Raw genomic sequence first — 23320 nt, 5'->3', positions numbered from 1 at the left:
TCAATTGACCTAAAATTTTTACAGCAACAAGTTAAGACATAGACAAACAACTTTCATGAAGAAACCTACCCCAAATTATGACCAGAACCTAACCCAAATGGCAGTCACAGTCACTGTTCATGGTACTGTAGATTTGGTAATTCTGCAGTTTTGGCAATTCGGCCAGCTGTGGTTTTTGGACCATATCTGGAGCTACAAAACTCCAAATGGAGTGATTTAAAAAAATAAATTCAACTAGACAAAATAAGGAACAACTTTCATGTTTACCATTTCCTCAAATTCTCACTGCAACAGTGCTCAATGAAACAGTAAAGTCAGGCTTCAAAATCTGAAAATTCTGCCCTTTTGATTTAAGCCTAGAAATGGTAATGGTAATCAATTCCAACAAGTTTTAAATGGAAAATGTGGTATGTTGGAAGTGTCAAAACCAATGTACCTATTTTCTATCCAAAAGTCAACATTTTTGTTGACCAATGAGGTGAATAGTGACACCAAAACTTGAAATTCACAAAGTGAAGAATTTAAAAGTTTCAAATGCCCTAGTATACCTAACAAGATTGGTTTGGATAGTTTGGCATGCCAATAGGGTTCAGTTAGCAGTACTGCACATGGCAATATGCCATTCTGTGATTTATGGCTTTTAGCCATTCTGACCTTGTATTGAGATTTGGCCTTGTGCCTGATGTATTTACAGCTTGTTAGCTGTTCTGTTGCACACCGGGAGATGCATATGTGACCGATGGTGTGACGGCCCGAGGTACTAGATACCCAGTGCCAGTTTACCCGTTATCCAGTCCAGTCGTCTAGTGTAGGTTACTTGGGGCAACCAAATAAATAAAAGTGGACAAAGTAAATGATATACAAATACCAAACAAATAAAACATATACATTCGTTACATATTTATTTTTTGCTGTTTCTTTTATTTTATTATTGCACCACTAAGCATTATTGCTTAGCGCATTGCTTTTGCCATGCGTAGGTTCTGGAGATACAGATCGTGAGCCCAGTAGACCGCAGACTGGGTGAGTCCATCCTGCAGTTCTGCACAGTGTCCGTGTCACCTCAACTTCTGCAGTGCATTGGTAGGAGACTAGGTGTCATTTTGATATTTTGTAGCTAATTTTTACTTTCTCATATGTATTTGAACTTATGTAATGTATTCTGATGTTCATGTAAATAATGAAAGTTATGGCTATGAATGCAAAATTTGAGCATTTATTTATTGTTTGTATATGAGTATTATGAGAAATGGATATTTGAGAAATGAAAAGGTTGTTGAGAACTGAAATTGAAAATTGTTGAGATTTTGATATTGGAGGTTAAGAATGAGGAGATATGATTATTGGAAGTGTTTTTAACAGGTTCCGAAGAACGGTTTTCTCCATTTTTAGCCGGTACTCTGCCGGATTTTCTATAAAATTTTCGGAACCTCAAATAAATTATAATTTCAATAAATGACTTAAATAAATTATATTTCACAAGTTATATTCAAAATTATGATGAAAATTAATTAAGATAAAATAGAGTGTGTCGGTACACCGTGTGGCATAGCTTGCTCGGCTACACTGTAGACGGGTAAGGGGTGTCACATTTAGTGGTATCAGAGCACGGTTTAGGCATTTCTGGGCCTAGATTGAGTCCATACCATGCATTGCATTTGTAAGAGTCGAGGTGACACTAATGCAGATCTGTTTGTCTTTGTTAAATAGGATATGGACCCTTCATCTCAAAGAGCAGTCGAGGAGGAAGTGGAGAGTCATGCTCCACCTGCAGCAGCTGAGACTGGGGGTATGGGAGAACCTGCTCCGCCAGCTCAAGCAGAGCACCTTTCGGCCTCCACAGCCATGTTCCGAGAAATGGCCGATTTCTTTAGACAAATGGCCGAGTAATGCCAAGACCACCACCACCTCCACCTCCACAAAGAAAATCACACACTGGAAAGGCTAAGAAAGTTTGGAGCGGTGGACTTTTTGAAGAGAGAAGATGACTCATTGCAGCCTAGAATTGGTTGAATGCAGGCAGAGTTCTAAAACAACTCCACTGCACCCCAGAGCAAAACCTAGAAGCTGCCATATCCCTGTTGCAAGATGATGCCTACGAATGGTGGGATACTGTGTCCAGTGAAGTGCAGCCAGAAGCTATAACTTGGGACTTCTTTCTCTCAGAATTCAAGAAGAAATATGTGGGTACTGTATACCTGGAAGAGAGAAGAAGAGAGTTCATTAATCTGAGGCAGAGACAGCTATCAGTGGCCGAGTATGAGAAGGAATTCGTTCGATTAAGCCGCTATGGAAGGGAGATAGTCCCTAATGAAGCTGAAAGATGTAAGAGATTTGAAGAGGGACTAAATGACAACATAAAGATCCATCTCACTGCCTTGGGAATCACAGAATTTAGTAAGTTAGTGGAAGCTGCAATAAAGGTTGAAAAAGTGAGAATCAGTGAGCAGACCAGAAGGGATAGATAGCAGAAGAGGGGCCCGGGTCAGTCTAGCTCATCTCCTGCACCTGGGAAGAAGTTCAGAGGTCCATCTGCACAAAGTTCGGGTCAGCTACAAGGTCAGGGTCAGTCTCAGGGGCCCAGGCCACAGTTCACCCCTAGGAGAGGTCAGTCCACACCATCAGTGGGCAGCTCTTCAGGGATGGGGTTTAGTGGACCAGCCCCAACATCTTCTGCATGTCCGCATTGCCTGAAATGGCACAAGGGGGAATGTTGGAGAGTAACTGGTGCCTGCTTAAGATGTGGGTCGACAGAGCATCAGTTAAGGAACTGCCCACGTAGAACTACTACAGCTGCTCCAACACGAAAGCGCATGGACTGCTCCTGCACCACAGAGGGGTAGAAAATCTGGCAAGTCTGAGGCTGTAGGACCATCACAGAGGCCTGCATCTGAGCCAGCAGAGAGGCCTGACAGCAGACCACCTGCAAGAGCTTATGCTATTAGAGCTCAGGAGGAGCAAGATGCCTCGAACGTCATCAGGGGTACGTTCTCCCTCTACAATACACCTGTGCATGCATTGGTGGATCCAGGATCCACTCATTCATATATCTGCATCAACCTACCTGTAGAAAGGGGGATACTAGTAGGGGAGAGTGACCAAGACATTCTGGTCACTAATCCATTGGGCCACAGCGTAGTGGTGAACAAAGTATACAAGGGTTGCCCGTTAAGGATTTAGGGGTATGAATTCTTGGCAGACCTGATTGAGTTGCCCTTCCACGAGTTTGACGTGATTTTGGGAATGGATTGGTTGTCACGTCATCAGGCAATAGTTGATTGCAAATTGAAGAGGATTTCTTTGAAAACTTCTGAGGGGAATGAGATCACAGTTGTGGGGGAAAGGACAGATTTCTTGTCCAATGTCATCTCAGCTACAGTTGCAAGAAGAATGATGAGAAAATGCTGTGAAGCCTACCTAGCACATGTGGTGGATACTAGGCAGGCTAAGCCAAACCTGAGTGACATACCCACAGTAAGAGACTTCCCAGGGGTGTTTCCTGAAGAATTGCCTGGTTTGCCACCAGAAAGGGAAGTCGAATTTGCTATTGAGACACTGCCTGGTACAGCACCCATTTCCATTGCTCCTTATAGGATGGCACCCACGGAATTGAGGGAGTTGAAAACTCAGTTGCAAGAGTTACTTGATAAGGGGTTCATACGCCCCAGTGTGTCACCATGGGGAGCTCCAGTGCTGTTTGTGAAAAAGAAGGATGGGACTTTGAGGCTATGTATCGATTACCGGCAGTTGAATAAAGTGACTGTGAATAACAAATATCCGTTGCCTAGAATTGATGATCTGTTTGATCAGTTGAAGGGAGCAGGAGTATTTTCTAAGATTGATCTCAGATCAGGGTATCATCAGTTGAGGGTGAAGGATGTAGATGTGCCCAAGACTGCATTCAGGACCCGGTATGGGCATTATGAATTTCTGGTGATGCCCTTTGGCCTAACAAATGCACCAGCGGCATTCATGGACCTTATGAACCGTATCTTTCATCCATACCTAGATCGGTTCGTAGTGGTCTTTATTGATGATATTTTGGTGTATTCCAAGACCAGTGAAGAGCATGATGAACATTTGAGGATTGTTCTGCAAACCCTGAGAGAAAAGAAGCTGTATGCTAAGTTGTCCAAGTATGATTTTTGGTTGAATGAGATTGCATTCCTTGGACACATAGTGTCAGCTGATGGGATTAGGGTGGATCCCAAGAAAATAGAAGCAGTGATGGAATGGAAGCCTCCCAGGAATACAACTGAGGTCAGAAGCTTCTTGGGGCTAGCTGGGTATTACAGGAGATTTGTGAAGGGATTTTCCTTAATAGCTGCTCCAATGACCAAGTTGTTACACAAGAATGTCAGATTTGACTGGAATGACAAGTGTCAGACCAGTTTTGAGAAGTTGAAAGCTATGTTGACAGAGGCACCAGTGTTAACACAGCCAGTGTCAGGAAAGGACTTCGTGGTCTACAGTGATGCCTCACATAATGGGTTAGGGTGTGTATTGATGCAAGAGGGGAAGGTGGTCGCCTATGCTTCCAGACAGCTAAGGCCACATGAAAAAAATTACCCTACCCATGATCTAGAGCTTGCAGCAATTATCTTCGCACTGAAGATATGGAGGCATTACTTGTATGGTGAAAAGTGCTACATTTACACGGACCACAAAAGCCTAAAATACTTGCCAACCCAGAAGGAGCTCAACCTTAGACAGAGACGATGGATTGAGTTTCTGAAGGATTATGATTGTGTGATTGACTACCATCCTGGGAAGGCAAATGTAGTTGCTGATGCTTTGAGCAAAAAATCCATGACAGCTTTGAGATCGTTGAATGCCCGTCTATCTTTGATTCGAGATGGAGCTATTTTGGCTGAGTTGCAATTGAGGCCAAACCTGTTACAGCAGATTTTAAATGGGCAGAAGGTAGATGAGAAGCTAATGGCTATTATGAGTAAAATCCCAGAAGGAAAAGCAACTGACTATGAGGCGAAGGCAGATGGGTGTCTGTATTACAAAGGAAGACTGTGTACGGATGATGGGGAATTGAAGGCCAGTATTCTAAAAGAGGCACACACCAGTGCATATGCTATGCACCCAGGAAGTACAAAAATGTATCATGATTTGAAGCTTCAGTATTGGTGGCCTGGTATGAAAAAGGACATAGCTGACTATGTGACTAAATGCTTGACATGTCAGCAAGTCAAGGCAGAACATCAAGTTCCATCAGGTTTGCTACAGCCTATACGCATACCTGAATGAAAATGGAATCGGGTCACCATGGATTTTGTAAGTGGTCTACCTCTCACCCAGAAGAAACATGATGCAGCATGGGTGATAGTTGATAGATTGACAAAGTCAGCACACTTTCTGCCAGTTAGGACTGACTACTCACTGGAGAAGTTAGCAGAATTGTATATCAGTGAGATAGTTAGACTGCATGGAATTCCACTTTCCATCATATCTGATCGAGACCCAAGGTTTACATCGAAATTTTGGAAGAAGTTGCATGAGTCCTTGGGTACACAACTCCACTTCAGCACAGCTTTCCATCCTCAGACGGATGGGCAATCAGAAAGAGTAATCCAGGTAAACAATTGAAACCAATGGAATTGATACAAATATTGAATTGAAATGATAACAATAACATGAAATATATGTCAGGTCCTTGAGGATATGCTGAGGAGTTGTGTCATTGAGTTTGAGGAAAGTTGGGATAGATACCTCCCACTGGCAGAATTTGCATACAACAATAGCTACCAAGCTAGCATCCAAATGGCCCCATATGAAGCACTGTATGGGAGAAAATGTAGAACTCCAGGTGTCTTTGGACTGAATTGGGCGAAGACAAACTGGTGGGGCTAGACCTGGTGAAACAGACTGAGGAGAAAGTGAAACTAATCAAAGCTAATCTGAAGGTTGCCTCAGACAGACAGAAATCTTATGCCGACCTGAAGAGAAAAGAAATAGAATATGCGGTTGGGGACAAAGTATTCCTCAAAGTGTCACCGGGGAAGAAGGTATTGAGGTTTGGAAGAAAAGATAAGTTAAGCCCTAGGTTCATTGGCCCATATGAAGTCATTGAACGTGTGGGTCCAGTGGCCTATAGGCTAGCTTTACCACCAGAGCTGGACAAGATCCATAATGTGTTCCATGTGTCTATGCTAAGAAGATACCGCTCAGATCCTTCACATGTCATCTCCAGGGAAGAAATTGAAATACAACCGGATTTGACATATGAAGAAGAACCTCTACGGATCCTGGCTCGGGAAGTAAAAGAATTGAGGAACAAACAGATTCCACTGGTGAAAGTGCTTTGGAGGCACCACAACACCGAGGAGGCAACTTGGGAAAGTGAAGAGACGATGAGGCAACAGTTCCCTCAACTGTTTGCATCAGATAAATTTCGAGGACGAAATTTGAATTAGAGGGGAAGAGTTGTAACACCCTCTCGGTAACAACTCCGTACATTCTACTGTTCCGGTGACCGGTGTCGGTCCGGAGAGCTAGAACGTCCGAAAAAATATTTAAACTAAAGTCAGGAACCATAGTTAACTCAAATATTAATAAGAAAAATTTAGTAAAAATTTTAGAATTAAAATACAATCAAATTAAACGAGCCGGTGCCCTAGCGATGGGTAACCCAGAGTGAAGTTGCGGTTCTCGCAACTAGGAGCCCTAGACCCGGGGGAAAAATTATAAGATAATTTTTGGGATTCCAGAGAAGGGTTATTGAGGTTCCCATGGCATTAGAATGCCAAGAAAATACCTAGAAAAAATTTTCAATCGGTACAGACAATTTTGACCCGTTAAGCCAAACGGAGGGCATTTTGGTCATTTCGCCTTCAGAGGTGATTTTTGGCTGACTTGTCCAGTTGAGTAAATAATTAATATGACATAAAATATGAATAAACATTGCTAGAAATTAAATTGAAAATGAGTAGTGAAGAAAAGAAAAGAAAATGAGGAAAAATGCTTATTTATGACATCATGGTGATGTCATTAAAAGCTATAACCAATCACCATTAAACAACTAATTAACCAACTAATAAAAGAGACTAAATGAAGACCAAAATAACAAAAAATACAGCAGCCATCTCCCTCCCCAAAAACCAGCCGAAACCCTTGGAATACCCAACCTCCATTAAAGCTTCAAGCAAGCTCCCTTTCTCCCATTGTTACACCACTAAACCCTAAACCCCTTTCATTAAAACTTGACTACATCTCTTGGGAGAGTGTTTGGCAGCCTATAAAAGGAAAGAAAGTGAAGATTTAACTTGGGAAAAATCTGCCACTTAAAGGTTAGTGCATCTATACACCTAAAACTCCTTACTTTCATGATTAAGGACTTGAATTTAGTGAGAAATTGTAGTTTAAATGAATAAAAGTTGTGTGTATGGCCACCATAAATTTCGACTGTCCTATTGAAGGAATAGAAATGGAGTGTTTTGATGGACTTAAGGTGGATTAGAGGTTATGTTTAAACCATCTATGCATGTGGTTAGTGAATGGGTTAGTAATTAAGGTGTGTTGTGAAAACCTATAATGGGAACTAGGGTTTTAAGGGTGAAAATTGGACTTGGCATTTGAATTGATTAATGGACCTTATAATGGTCAATTAGTGACCATTTAAGGCAAGTTAATCATAATTTGAAGTGAGTTAATGCATGGCAAAACTGAAATGGAAGGCAGCCTAAAGACAGCAGAAATGAGGCTGAGATTCCAGCCCACTTAGACAGCCATAACTTTGGCTGTGTAGGTCCAATTGGTGTTTGGCCAATTGGACATGAAACTAAACTTATAATGGCACATTTTTTCTGAAGAAACCATGCCCAAAAGACCAAAGCAATTGGACCAAAAGTTGGCCCCAATCCGGATACCCTGCAACAGCACCTGCAGAAATGACCAAATGAACAGTAAGCCATAACTCACTGTAGAAATGGTCAATTGACCTAAAATTTTTACAGCAACAAGTTAAGACATAGACAAACAACTTTCATGAAGAAACCTACCCCAAATTATGACCAAAACCTAACCCAAATGGCAGTCACAGTCACTATTCATGGTACTGTAGATTTGGTAATTCTGCAGTTTTGGCAATCCGGCCAGCTGTGGTTTTTGGACCATATCTGGAGCTACAAAACTTCAAATGGAGTGATTCAAAAAAATAAATTCAACTAGACAAAATAAGGAACAACTTTCATGTTTACCATTTCCTTAAATTCTCACTGCAACAGTGCTCAATGAAACAGTAAAGTCAGGCTTCAAAATCTGAAAATTCTGCCCTTTTGATTTAAGCCTAGAAATGGTAATGGTAATCAATTCCAACAAGTTTTAAATGGAAAATGTGGTATGTTGGAAGTGTCAAAACCAATGTACCTATTTTCTATCCAAAAGTCAACATTTTTGTTGACCAATGAGGTGAATAGTGACACCAAAACTTGAAATTCACAAAGTGAAGAATTTAAAATTTTCAAATGCCCTAGTATACCTAACAAGATTGGTTTGGATAGTTTGGCATGCCAATAGGGTTCAGTTAGTAGTACTGCACATGGCAATATGCCATTCTGTGATTTATGGCTTTTAGCCATTCTGACCTTGTATTGAGATTTGGCCTTGTGCCTGATGTATTCTGACTTGTTAGCTGTTACATTTACCGAGAGATGCATATGTGACCGATGGTGTGACGGCCGAGGTACTAGATACCCAAAGTGCTTTACCGTTATCCATCGATCGTCTAGTGTAGGTTACTTGGGGCAACCAAATAAATAAAAGTGGACAAAGTAAATGATATACAAATACCAAACAAATAAAACATATACATTCGTTACATATTTATTTTTTGCTGTTTCTTTTATTTTATTATTGCACCACTAAGCATTATTGCTTAGCGCATTGCTTTTGCCACGCGTAGGTTCTGGAGATACAGATCGTGATCCCGATGACCGCAGATGGGTGAGTCCATCTGCGATTACGCACGATGTCCGTGTCACCTCAACTTCTGCAGTGCATTGGTAGGAGACTAGGTGTCATTTTGATATTTTGTAGCTAATTTTTACTTTCTCATATGTATTTGAACTTATGTAATGTTTTCTGATGTTCATGTAAATAATGAAAGTTATGGCTATGAATGCAAAATTTGAGCATTTATTTATTGTTTGTATATGAGTATTATGAGAAATGGATGTTTGAGAAATGAAAAGGTTGTTGAGAACTGAAATTGAAAATTGTTGAGATTTTGATATTGGAGGTTAAGAATGAGGAGATATGATTATTGGAAGTGTTTTTAACAGGTTCCGAAGAACGGTTTTCTCCATTTTTAGCCGGTACTCTGCCGGATTTTCTATAAAATTTTCGGAACCTCAAATAAATTATAATTTCAATAAATGACTTAAATAAATTATATTTCACAAGTTATATTCAAAATTATGATGAAAATTAATTAAGATAAAATAGAGTGTGTCGGTATACCGTGTGGCATAGCTTGCTCGGCTACACTGTAGATGGGTAAGGGGTGTCACAATCTCCCTCAAATTTAAAGTTTCTCTCTCCATTATCAAAGCACGCACCTTGTAATGTTACACAGGGTCAACCCATGTAAGTTTCTGGGGCTTGTGCAGGGGTTTTTCTCGGACCTCAGAAGGTTACATGGGGCATGTAAAACCCATACACGACCCGTGTAATTTTCTGACTCTCTAATTCTCCCTGTATGAAAAAATTTATGCTTACCACTATGCATAAAATGAATGTAAAAGTTAGCAACAAAGTTACTTCCCTGGTTTTGTATGGTCTCTTCTTGTGTGATTTAGACTTGATGTCTCCTCTCCTTTATTGCCCTCAGTTCCTACTTTTTGCAGAATTGAGACTTGGGGTGCCTATAAAATAAAGCATGAACAAACCTAAAATAAAAATATGAGTTAAAATAAAGGAAATTATATAAAATAAAGTAAAAATAGAAATTAAGATGAAAATTTTGGGTTGCCTCCCAAAGAGCGCTTGTTTATAGTCATTAGCTCGACTCTGCCTTTGTTCTATCACAGTCTGTTTGGAGGGTTGTTGAAGGTACAGTTAGTTCCCTCCTCTATGAGTTATCCCTGAAAATATGGTTTTAGCCTTTGCCCATTCACTTTGAATGCTCCTGAGGATTCACTCCAGATTTCCACAGCTCCATGCGGAAAGATTTGCATAACTTTAAATGGACCTGACCATCTTGATCTCAGCTTCCCTGGAAAAAGTTTTAGTCTAGAGTTGAAGAGCAAGACAAGGTCTCCTTCTCTCATTTCTTTTCCTGCTATGCCTCTGTCATGCCATCTTTTGGTCTTGTCTTTGAAGATTTTGGCATTCTCATATGCATCCTGTCAGATTTCTTCCTACTCATTGAGCTGTAGCAGTCTTTTTTCACCAGTAGCCTTGAGGTCAAAATTCAGGGTCTGAATTGCCTAGTAGGCTTTGTGTTCAAGTTTGACAGGTTGGTAGCATGATTTCTCATAAATTAGTCGAAATGGTGTTGTTCCAATTGGAGTTTTTTATGCAGTGCGGTATGCCTACAATGCATCATCTAACTTCACAGACCAATCCTTCCTTTAGCGGTTTACTGTTTTCTCTAGGATTCATTTCAGCTCCCTGTTTGAAATTTCTACTTGACCACTGGTTTAAGGATGATAAGGTGTGGCCACCTTGTGAGTCACTCTATACTTTTTTAATAGTGTTTTGAATTGTTGGTTGCAGAAGTGACTTTCTCCATTGTTGATTATCGCTCGTGGTGTACCAAATCTTGTGAAGATGTTCTTCTTAAGGAACTTTGTGACCACTCTGGCATCGTTAGTTGGGGTGGCTATTGCTTCTACCCATTTTGACACATAATCAACACCAACTAAAATATACTTATTTCCAAAAGAAGAGGGGAATAGGCCCATAAAGTCTATCCCTCACACATCAAATAGTTTTACCTCAAGTATACCGTGCAGTGGCATTTCATTCCTTCTGGAAATGTTACCTGTTCTTTGGCATTGATCACATGCTAGCACAAAGGATCTCACATCCTTAAATAGATTAGGCCAGTAAAATCCTGCTTGTAAAATTTTAGCTGCTATTTTTGTGGTGCCAAAGTGTCCCCCATATAGTGATGAATGGCAGTGTTGGAGAATACTCTCTATATCCTCTTCCGGTGTGCATCGTCTTATCAGCCCGTCATTGCATCTCTTGTACAGCAGAGGTTCCTCCCATATGTAGAACCGTACATCATGCAGAAATATCTTCTTTTGCTAATAAGTCATGTTTGGAGGCAATACCCTGCATACAAGAAAATTAACAAAGTTAGCATACCATGGAGCTTGGGAGAATGCTAGTAATTGCTCATCAGGAAATGAATCATCAATTGGCAAATCCTCGATGTCCCCTGTGTATTCCAGTTTCAGCTTGGAAAGATGGTTAGCCACTACATTTTCAGATCCCTTTTTGTCCTTGATTTCAAGTTCAAATTCTTGCAAGAGTAAAATCCATCGAATCAGCCTTGGTTTCGCCTCGTTCTTGTTCAAAAGGTACTGGATGGCAACATGATATGTGAATACAATGACTTTTGATTTAATTAAGTAGGATCTGAATTTCTCAATTGCAAACACTATTGCTAGGAATTCTTTTTCTGTGGTAGCATAATTGACTTGTGCATCATCAAGTGTCTTGCTGGCGTAATAAATGGCGTGGAGCTTTTTATATTTTATTTGCCCGAGTACTGCTCTAACTGCATAGTCACTTGCATCGCACATCACCTCGAATGATAGCTTCCAGTCTGGTGGTTGTATTATTGGTGCTGAAATCAGGGCTTCTTTGATCCTGTTGAAGGAGACAAGGAAATTTTCATCAAAATCAAAGGGAAAATCTTAACTTAACAAGTTGGTAAGTGGCTTAGCTATTTTGAAGAAATCTTTAATGAATCTTTTGTAGAAGCCTGCATGTCCCAAAAAGCTTCGTACTCCTTTGACTGATGTTGGTGGTGGCATCTTTTCAATGATTTCAATTTTTGCCTTATCAATTTCAATTCCTCTTTCTTATATCAAATGTCCCAGAACTATACCTTCCCTTACCATGAAATAGTATTTTTCCCAATTTAGGACTAGGTTTGATTCTTCACATCTTTGCAATACTTTAGACAAGTTAGCTAGACAATCATCAAAAGTAGTTCCATAGACAGAAAAATCATTCATAAAAACTTCCTTAATATTTTCAATATAATCAGAAAAAATGGCCATCATGCATCTTTGGAAAGTAGTGGGGGCATTACAAAGATCAAAGGGCATTCTTCTATAAGCAAATGTTCTGTAAGGGCATGTGAATGTGGTCTTTTCTTAGTCTTCTGGGTGAATAGGAATTTGAAAAAAATCCTAAATACCCATCTAGATAGTAGAAGTAGGAATGTTTTACTAATTTTTCTAACATTTGGTCTATGAAAGGAAGAGGAAAATGGTCCTTTCTGGTGGCACTATTTAATTTCCTATAATCTATGCATATGCGCCAACCAGTAACTATCCTAGTAGGGATTAGCTCATTATTTGCATTTTGAATGATAGTTGTCCCACCTTTCTTAGGCACTACATGCACTGGACTAACCCATTTGCTATCAGAGATTGGGTATATAATACCTGCATCTAATAGTTTCAGAATTTCCCTTTTTACTACTTCTTTCATATTTGGTTTAAGTCTTCTTTGATGTTCAATAGTGGGTTTACTGTTTTCTTTGATAGGTATCCTATACATGCAAATGGAAGTATGAATCCCTTTTAGGTCTTCTATTTTATACCCTATGCTCTTGCTATGGGTCCTAAGCACCCTTAGCAATTTTTTCTCTTCTATTTTAGATAGACTGGCATTGATAATAACAAGATATTCAGAATTTGAGTCAAGGAATGCTTACCTTAGCATAGAGGGAAGAGGTTTCAGTTCTACCTGTTTGGTATTTTCCTGAAGCTTGCCCTTGGGCTATTCTTCCTTTAACTCTTCTATAGCGAAAACTTGAGCCAATAGTGGGGATGGATTAGCTGTCAAGGATTGTGCACAAGTTGCAATCTCCGTGTTCTCCTTCTCTGCTGTGTGGTTGTGCACGATTGATGCTCCCAGAGGATTTTCAGGGTGTGCTTTAATGAATTCCTCTTCAACTTTCTTATCAATTATATCGACCTTGAAGCATTCATCAGGTTCAAGTTTGTGTTTCATTGCGTTAAACAGGTTGAACTCCACTTCTTCATCTCTTACCTTGAGAGTTAGCAGTCCATTCTTAACGTCTATGACAGCTTCAGTAATTGCTAGAAAAGGTCTTCCCAAGATTATAGGAATTTGGACGTCCTCCTCTGTCACACCCTACCCCTCTGTAAGGCATAACATGATCCCGTAGTATACCTAATGAATTACCAACTCCGTCTACTGATAACCCATTAAATACACTACAAGGGATTTTAAAAACTTTTCTTACTTCTTTTACAGTGGTGAGCACTATTTACAGGTGTTAAAAACCTTTTTGAACTGAAGTGATAGAACTAACACATTTGAATTATTTGAAATTTCTATAAAAATTTTGGCAGAGTGCCATCTATATTTTGGGTAAAACAGTTCTTCAGAAAAACCTGTAAAAAGCACTTCAATATATATTTCCAAATCTCAACTCCAACATGTTTCTCAACACAGCATATTTCTCAACTCAAATCCATAGTAATTTTTCAAAGACTGAGATACAAGAAATATAATACAATTTTTTTTACAAGTCAAAATAACTCATAATTTACTTTACAACTTTAATGTACAATTTTAATTTACAATTGCTCAAAACCAAGAACACTATATACATACAGTGAACATACATTACAATATAAAATGCAGAATATGGTATACTCAATATGCCTGATGATCTCTCAATGTAGTACTAGCAGCCTAGTCTGCTGCCCTGTCAGTCTGTCTACCTGCGACAGCAATGAAAAGCTATCGCTGAGTAAAATTTACTCAGTGGTGCACAATAACAATTTGAAATGCGATATATAAATCTTTTATTGGCAGTTCACAAATCCAATGTTCACAATTCCATTTCACAATTTACAAAATTCACCTAACACAAATTTGATCAAGTAATTGAATAATACCGTTTTGCAAATTAATAACACAATTCGATCAAATAACTGAATAATACCATTTTGCAAATCAATAACACAATTCGATCAAATAACTGAATAATACCATTTTGCAAATCAATAACACAATTCGATCAAATAACTGAATAATACAATATTGCCAATCGATAACATAATTTAGGCTATGACACAATTTTTCCACACATGCCGTGTTGTACACCACGACAAGACACACTCACCCCAATAATCGAAATCAATGAGGGAGGAAGCTAGCTGAATAATGAGTACTCATCCACACTCACCTCAGACTGGAAAGTCAAAGAGGGAGAAACATAATCACACTCACCCCAGACTGATAGGTCAAAGAGGGAGGAATATATCACACTCACCCCATAAATGGAGGAGGAACATAGTAACAGTGTCATGCCAAGTGTGAATCAAAATAATTTCAAATCATAATATTTCATACAAACCATAAATCACATTTTATCTCAAAATTTCCATTTGCAAGGTTGGCAACACAATAATTTCCAAATAGTATTCCCAAAACCAAAGCAATAAAAAATTATTTACATAAATTTGCTAGTAAAAGCAGTGAATATAAAAGTATTGTGTACGGACACAATTTAAAACTATAATGTTGAATTAAATTTTTAAGTAGAAAATGAGAAGTCAAACTTATTGTGCACAAACACAATTTAAAACAATAACGTACAAATAATTATAATTTATTTCAATTGAAAAATTCAAAAGAAATAAATATTGTGCACAAACACAATTTAAAACAATAACATACAAATATCATAATTTATTTTAATTGAAAAATTCAAAAGAAATACTTATTATGCACAAATACAATTTAAAACAATAACATACAATTAATCATAATTTATTTCAATTGAAAAATTCAAAAGAAATAATTATTGTGCACAAACACAATTTAAAACAATACAAATAATCATAATTTATTCCAATTGAAAAATTCAAAAGAATTAATTATTGTGCACAAACCTCTGATATATGCCTCTTGGCTCTGACTCAGTGTTTCCTTCCTTTTCCCTGAGTCGTTGCTAACTGAAAACACAATTTGAAGTGTTTCAGTACTCATTTAAATTGTCTCTAACGATAATGCTTGATAAGTAATTCACTGAATTCTATTATTTACTTAGTCAACCTAATATGTCGACCCTCGGTGCATTCTAGGTAATTTAGGTTTTAATGTTACTAATATGTCACATTCGATAGTCTTTTAGGGTTGGTACATATTACCAATTTCAGTTCTGTGTATACTGCATTTTCTTGCAATTTGCTGGATTCCGGGATACTAGTTTGACCTAGCCGGACGACCTAGTTCCCTCGGTTTTCGGATTTCGGTCAAAACTACAAACTTGTAGATCTATGTCTTATGAAACACGGGGCAAAATTTAAGGTCATTCTGAGTTATGTAGACCAAGTTATGGTCATTTTACTATTGCTGGTCAAATTGCACCAAAATTGGTCACTTTAGGTCACTTTAGGTCACTTTAGGTTCGGCCAGTTTTTGGACCCGAACTTGTGCAAGCTGTTTGACTTACTTATGGTCATTTCTGGGCTTTGGTGTCTTCATAAGACTTTTATATATGGGTCTTAACTATTCATGGTTAAAATTTCAGGTCAATTGGACCTGTTTTGAGTGAGTTATGGCCTAAACACTAACTGCTGCCCAAATGGTCAATTTTCAGGTCTCATTTGCACTTAATCCAGATTTGGTCATTTTTCAAGCTACCTTGCAAACAGAATTTTGGCAAGCTTCCTTCATGAAAGTTGGCACATTTTGTGCCTAGTTTCACCTCCAATTGGTCTCATACCAATTGGAGCCACACACTTAAAGTTATAGGCCTAAAACTCAAACTGCCTTATTGAAATTCTTGCATACACATCAAGCATCACTTTTAACACTCACTAAACTTAACATTCAAACCAATTCTGGTTGTACCACAACCTAAACATAATTCACAACACATTATAGGTCATTTTGGCAGCTTACAATTACATTCAACATACACCAACAGGTGCAGAATTTTTCAATCCAATTTACAACAATTCAATAACCTTTTTATGCTCATTTATATGTCCCACTTCACACCACCTTACACACACTCAAACTGCCATAACAACCAACACATTTTAACATCATTATTCCATAAACCAAGCATGAATTCCAGCATTCTTCAAGGGTTAGCAAACTGCCACAATGGTACACTTACATTCCATTACTTTCCAAGCTTTAAATTTCATTTTACCTTTACATATACTAAGTATACATCACCTAAACAATTTCCTACACAATATACATTTAATCAATCATTTAATTCACCATTTACAAGCACAATTAAACTGCCTTCAAGGTGCTTCCATGGCTGCCAAAAGTGCACATTCCCATTCAACATCAAAACTAAAAAATTCCTCCATAAATCAAACACCCATAACATGCTTACAAACTTTAACAAAGCAATATTCAAAAACTCAAACTTACCTATGGATGAGACTTCTCAAATCTTCACTAAACTTCTTGATTTTGGTATCAAACTCTTCCTTGTGATGTGGGCATAAACTTTAATGAAGACAAGTATGGGAAAATATGGCTTGATCATGGAGTTGTAATGGTTTGAAGGTGGGTGGCTATGGGAGGGTTTGAAAGCTTTCATGCGGCAATGGAACTTTTAAATTGAAGAAGATGACTTGCAGATTGGTTAGTGGATTTAAACCTGCCCATTGAGTATTTAATTTAATCCATAGTGGTCCACTCACCTTAATTAAACTATATTATATGTTTTAATTGATAATTACACCATTTACTCTCCATTTTTGCTATTTACATTAGGTACCCCTAAATTAATTTTTCATTATATTTTCCAAGTGTAATATTATTTATTTTTAATGGAAATTTAGGTCAAAAGACAATTCGGGATGTCAAATGACCACAATGCCCCTGTTCGGGTTGCATTGTCGATTTTTCGGTAACACCGGGTTTTGTCCGTTTTTTGATTTCTCACTTTTCTTTGTACTAATTATTTAATTTTTCTTTGATATTTCTAATGATATTTATACTTCAATAAATATTTATTCGAGTCCTAAAAATATTTTCCAGGGTTCCCCGCGGTCCAGGGCTAGTCAACGGTCCACGCCGTGACTTCCCGGTGCGGTCACCCATCGCTAGGGTTCTCGGCTCGCTTAACTTAGCTGCATTTCTTTACTACTATTTTTCTTGTATTTTCTTTTCTTGTATTTCATTATTTAATGTCTCCTCACTCATATCGAAGTGTAGTTCTAGGCATTCTAGCTGTCCGGACAACACTGGTCACCGAAACAGTAGAACGCACTACCGAACTTAGGGGTGTTACATCCTCCATTTCTAGTACAATAAAATCAACTAGGATAAAGAATTTTCCCACCTTGATAGGGATGTTTTCTAGAATGCCCACAAGGTATTTCATAGATCGATCAGCCAGTTGTAATGAAACTGTTGTAGGCTTAAGTTCCCCCACATCAAGCTTCTTACATATTGACAAAGGCATCAGACCCACACTTGCACCTAGATCACAGAGGGCTTTATCTATATTCATGTTATCGATAAGATACAGTATGGAGAAGCTTAGCGGATCCTTGAGTTTTGGTGGCAGCTTGTTCTATAATATGACACTGCATTCCTCTGTAAGAGCAATAATCTCATAGTCCTCTAGCCTTCTCTTCTTTGATAAAATATCTTTGAGGAACTTGGCATAAGATGACATTTGAGAGAGTGCTTCTGTAAAAGGAATGTTTATATAGTGTTTCTTCAAGACTTCTAGAAACTTTCTAAACTGCTTATCCAATTTAGCTTTCTGAATTCTCTAAGGAAAGGGTAGAGGAGGCTGATATGGTTCTGGTAGCTTCTTTTCCTTCCTTATTTCCTCCTCTTGCTTCTCTTTAGCTTCTTCCTTTTTCTCCTCTTTTTGGTTTTTAGATTTATCAGAGGTTCTCTCAATTGGTTCTTCCTTTGACTGTTCTAAAATCCTTCCATTCCTTAATGTAACTGCCTTACAGTGCTCTCTTGGGTTCATCTCCAATTGACTAGGCAGCTTACCAACAGTTTTGCTTGAAGAGGTTGCTTGCTGAGCAATTTGATTTTCAAGCATTTTGTTGTGGGTGGCAAATTGGTCCATTCTGGAAGCTAGCTATTTGATCATTTCATTTTGTTGTTGCTGGGCTACTCCATCATGGATTCCATAGTCGATCTTGATTCAGGCTGTTGGCTTTGAGGGGGTGGTTGTGGTTGTGTAGGGTTTTATCCCCTATTCTGAAATCCAGGGGGTGCTGGTGGTCTGTACATTTTATGTTTGTTTATTGGTTGATTCTGTTGATTGGACCATGAGAAATTCAGGTGTTTCCTCCATCTAGGGTTGTAAGTATTTGAATGTGGATTGTGGGACTGTCTCTGGTTGAAGTTCCCTCCATTATTCACATAGTTCATCTATTTTGTGGGGAGTTCATTGAGGCTGTTATACTCTGAACCCATGCATCCTCCTCCATAACTGTCATCATATTGACTGTTCATCCCTATAGCATTGGCTTGCATTTTATCAAGCCTCTTTGTGAGGTGGTCAAATTGAGCATTTATCATGCTTAGGGCATCCATTTCTAGGATCCTTGCTATTCTCCTTGTATTTTCCCTTTCATTTGACCACTTGTAATTATGATATGAGACCCTCTCCAGAAGTTCAAGTGCTTGATCTACTGTTTTCTCCATTAGATCACCTTCTACTGCTGAATTTACTGTGCTCCTTGTACAGGGCAGTAGCCCATTATAGAAGTTCTGAACCAGGAGCCAATCTTCTATGCCATGGTGCGGGCATTCTCTCTGTAGGTCCTTATATCTCTCCCATGCATTATAGAGTGATTCACCTTCCCTTTGCCTAAAGGTGTTGAGTTCAACTCTCAACTTTATAGTCTTTGCAGGTGGGAAGTATCTTGCTAGAAAAGCTTATGAGAGGTCCTCCCAAGTGGTGAATGTTCCAGCTGATTGAGAAAGTAACCACTTTCTTGCTTTGTCTCGAAGGGAAAATGAAAATGCTCTGAGTCTTATGGCTTGATCAGAGACCCTATTCATCTTGAATGTGTCACAAAGGGCAAGAAAGCACTGGAGGTGGTAATGCGGATCTTCTGTTGGTGAACCCCCAAACTGGGTCTGTTGGATCATCTAGAGCCATGACGGTTTTAATTCAAAATTATTGGCATCCACTGTGAGTCTTGTAACACTAGGTTGGAATCCTTGTATAGAGGGAGCTCCATAGTCCTTTAAGAGTCTCAGCCTATTGTTGTTATTGTTGGCCATATTTAGAATTTCTAGATTTCTTTGATCTTGTCCTTCACGTTTCCTCTCCCTCCTGATAGTTCTTAGGGTTCTGTCTATCTCTAGATCCAAATCAAAGATTTCTTCCTCTGGTCTTGTTCTGATCATGTACCAAACCAATAACATGAGAAAGAATAAGAGAATGAAACAATTTAAACACAATTGAAAAATAAATGAAAATGCCCAAATCAACTAAATTACTTATCGCCTAATATTACTAAAATTAAAATTTTCCTAGCAACGGTGCCAAAAACTTGTTTGCTGGTTTTACAACCCCGCAAGTGCACGGATCGCGAACAAGTAATAAAGTAGTGAGTAGAGTATCGTCCCACGAGGAATTTAATTAGTAAATACCAAACTACACAGTGATTTTGGCTATCTAGGCTATCAAATATAGATGGAGAATGGGTTAAACCTAGTTTGGATGTTGAAAGTAAATTTTGAATTAAATTTTTTTATAAAAGCAATTCCAGAATTAAGATTTTACATTGCAACGTTACTATGGATTTTAATCTTGTCTATTCATCGGATTGAGAGTAGTTGCTTTGATGAAAATTAATCCTAAGATATCCTGAGTCCTCTCTCAAGGCACTCAAGGTGTATTTTAATTAACCTAAACCCTACTTTTGTAGTGATTAAATTAATTAAAACCCTTTAAGATCATGATTAATTTTGGAACTCTACAATGGTCATCAAACTATCTCTAGGTCAGATTTCCTAGGTTCAAGATCTCGATTTTCTAATATTAATCTTCACCTTTTAATCCTTCAATTAATATCCGCAATCAAACTAAGTGGGTACCAACACATAGTATGCATTAAGATCACAAGAAATTGAATCAAAGAACAAAACTCAAATCCAATAAATAAAACTCAATATTTATCTATAATAACAATTGCAAGTGCTACTCTCCTAACTCCAGAATAAAAGAATTACTCACTCATAGTGAGTTTAACAAACATAGAGAAAATAAAATAAAAGAACATAAAGAGTCCGCTTAGAGGAATGGAACAAAAGAACCGAAGAGGAATGACTGTAATCTTGATCTTTGTGGAACTTCAGCTGAGGATTTCCCTTATGTGCTGATGTTCTACTCTTCAAGACAGCTGCGGAGAATGCAAGTATGAAAAAGTGAAAACTCTTTTGAAACTCTCCAAAAAGCTCTGTAAAAAGGTTGAACTACAACCTCTTCTGTTGTCATTTTCTGTTTCTATTTATAATAGCTGGTCAAAGGTTAGGTCTTTAGAATCCCAAAAGCATTAGGAGTCTGTTTGGAGTGTGTAAACGAGAGCTGGAATTTGGATCAGGAAATTAGCCGCCGCATGATACATGGGCCGTGTGTCACTACACGGCCCAGGGCCGTGTAACTTACTGGAGTTGAATGGTTGCATCTTGTATTGGCATAGAAGTTTACACGAGTCCGTGCTAGTTACACAGGTCTGGTCACACTACTTGTGTTCTTCTGTTCTTAGAAAATTCTTCAAGCCTGGCTCGGCAGAGACTTACACGGGTCTCCATAGTTTACATAGGTCTTGGTACATGGCCCATGTACTTTGTTTCTTCCTTGGCTCTCTGGCTTTCTTCTGGTAGTAGGTTACATGGGTCTGTGGCTTTACTTACACGACCCGTGTAATGTGTATCAGCAGCGTTTGTCAATCCTTTGGCCTTTCCAAGTTTCCTTCCATACTCCTATGCTCTAGGACTTCACCCAAACACCTAAAATGATGCAGAAAACATGGAATTTAGAGCCTGGCAATGGAATTTACAGAAGTTAATGAGATTAATGGTTATGCATGAGATTACTATTCTAAATGCTATGAAATATTATACAAATGTACTTAAAAATATCTATATAATACAAGTGTATCATGACATTTCATTTTTCCTTGAAATATTCCCCACTCTTTGACATCTATCACATCTCAAAATAAATTCTCTCACCATTTTGAACATGTGTGGCTAATAAAATCCAACTTGAAGTACTTTAGTCACTGTTTTATCCACACTGAATTGATCTCCATAGTCAGAAGAATGACAATGCTCTAAAATGTTTCCTATTTCCTCTTCAGGCACGCACCTTCTAACTAGGCTATCATTACATCTCTTAAATAATAATGGATCCTCCCATGTATAAAATTTCACATCATGTAAAAATTTCTTCCTCTGTTGATAGCTCAAATATGGTGGGTGAACTCCACATGACAGGTAATTGACAAAATTTGCAAACTATGGCAATGCAGCAACAACAACTAGCAATTGCTCATTTGAGAAGAACTTATCAATTGGCAATTCCTCTTCATTTCCATCTTTACTCTCATGCTTAATCCTTGATAGATGATCCACTACAACATTTTCAGCTCCCTTTTTATTTTTAATTTGTAAATCAAACTCTTATAGTAATAGAACTCATTTTATCAGTCTTGGCTTTGCTTCCTTTTTATCGCTATTCAAGTAAAATTTATAGACAAGTAAGGGGAAATTATTGAACATTTCTGGTTTTCATATGTTACTTGTTGTCACTTAGTGGATGGCTGTCCATATCACTTCAGCTATAGTAGGAAGAATGTTATGCTACAGGAGATTAGGGTTTTGCCTTATAATTTTGATGTGACTTGTGAGACTCTAGACATTGTACATACATTTTTTTTTGGTCCGGGGGGTCTCCCCGGAGACGTGGTCCAAGTTTATTATGCCTTTGTCATTGGACCAAAGCCACGCGAGTGGACACTGTACATATGGGTCTGTAACTGCTATGAAGTTACATAAACGTCAAGCATTACTTTATTATTACAAAATAAAATATTATGTAAAATCCATGTATGCATGTGCAAGTAGGTGGCTATTAAGAGATTGAATTCCATGCATGAGCCAACAGATGGAGCTGACTGGTGGGTGAAATTCCAAAGGTGAAGTACGGAGCTGATGAGTACCTTTGCATATAGTCACAAATGCCATACTTCTTGCTTCTTTCAAATTTCAAATTAATTGCTGCTATCGATCACATCATATGTTGAGACTACAAACAGCAGCGCCAAAGGAGGAGGATTATATAAGAGAATAGGTTCCCTTCAATTACATGCTCCCTCATCAAATATTAACATTATATAAATAAAGTAATAATATTATACATTTATACATATGCAGAACCATATTATTAATATATAAATAATTTTACGTAGGAAATTATAATTAATAAATTATTGATATTAATAGTAATAATATAATTAATAAGAATAAATAAATTGATAAACAACTAAATAATATTTATTTATTTTTAAATTTTAACATTTATATAAAATTAAGAATTGTAATCCCTGGCAATAATCATCAAAAGCTCATTTTAAGCTATTTTCAATTCTATGAAATTGGATTGGAACTGTAATATTTTAAAAAGTATATTATAATTATAATTAATTAATAATTTTATCAATGAGTTTTAGTCAGTAGTAGAGCTGTAAAATCTTAAATTTCAGTTAGAGTCGATTATAAAAAAAAAACTATTTCATTAAATAGTTTAAAAATTCTTTTAAGTAAAATATAATTATATTTAACTTCTGTTTGTTTCATAGAAAATATTTTTTTATATTTTTTAGCATTTGAGACACTTAAGAAAATATTTTTCTGATTAAAGGAAAAGTTAAGTCATTTTTAAGAAAAATGACTTATTCTTCTTTAAAAAGGAAGTCATTTTCTATCTTTTAGACTTTAATAATCTTATTGAAATATAAAAATACTTATATATATATGATATAAATATATATCAATAGTTTAATATTGCAATCAAATAACAGAAAAATTTTTATGGAAAATATTTTTTATTTTTCATAAACAAATTATT

At 37.6% G+C, this 23320-nt stretch overlaps 1 non-coding gene across 1 annotated transcript; it reads left to right on the top strand.

Moving 5' to 3' along the window:
* Positions 1-18967: 18967 nt before the first annotated feature.
* LOC131178996 (small nucleolar RNA R71) lies at positions 18968-19074 on the top strand. The gene has a single exon (XR_009148003.1). It is a non-coding gene; the product is annotated as a small nucleolar RNA R71 (small nucleolar RNA).
* Positions 19075-23320: the final 4246 nt, after the last annotated feature.

This window comes from Hevea brasiliensis, chromosome 3 (assembly GCF_030052815.1).
Source record: "Hevea brasiliensis isolate MT/VB/25A 57/8 chromosome 3, ASM3005281v1, whole genome shotgun sequence".
NCBI classification, from domain to species: Eukaryota; Viridiplantae; Streptophyta; class Magnoliopsida; order Malpighiales; family Euphorbiaceae; genus Hevea; species Hevea brasiliensis.
This window is presented reverse-complemented; position numbering and strand designations above follow the sequence as displayed.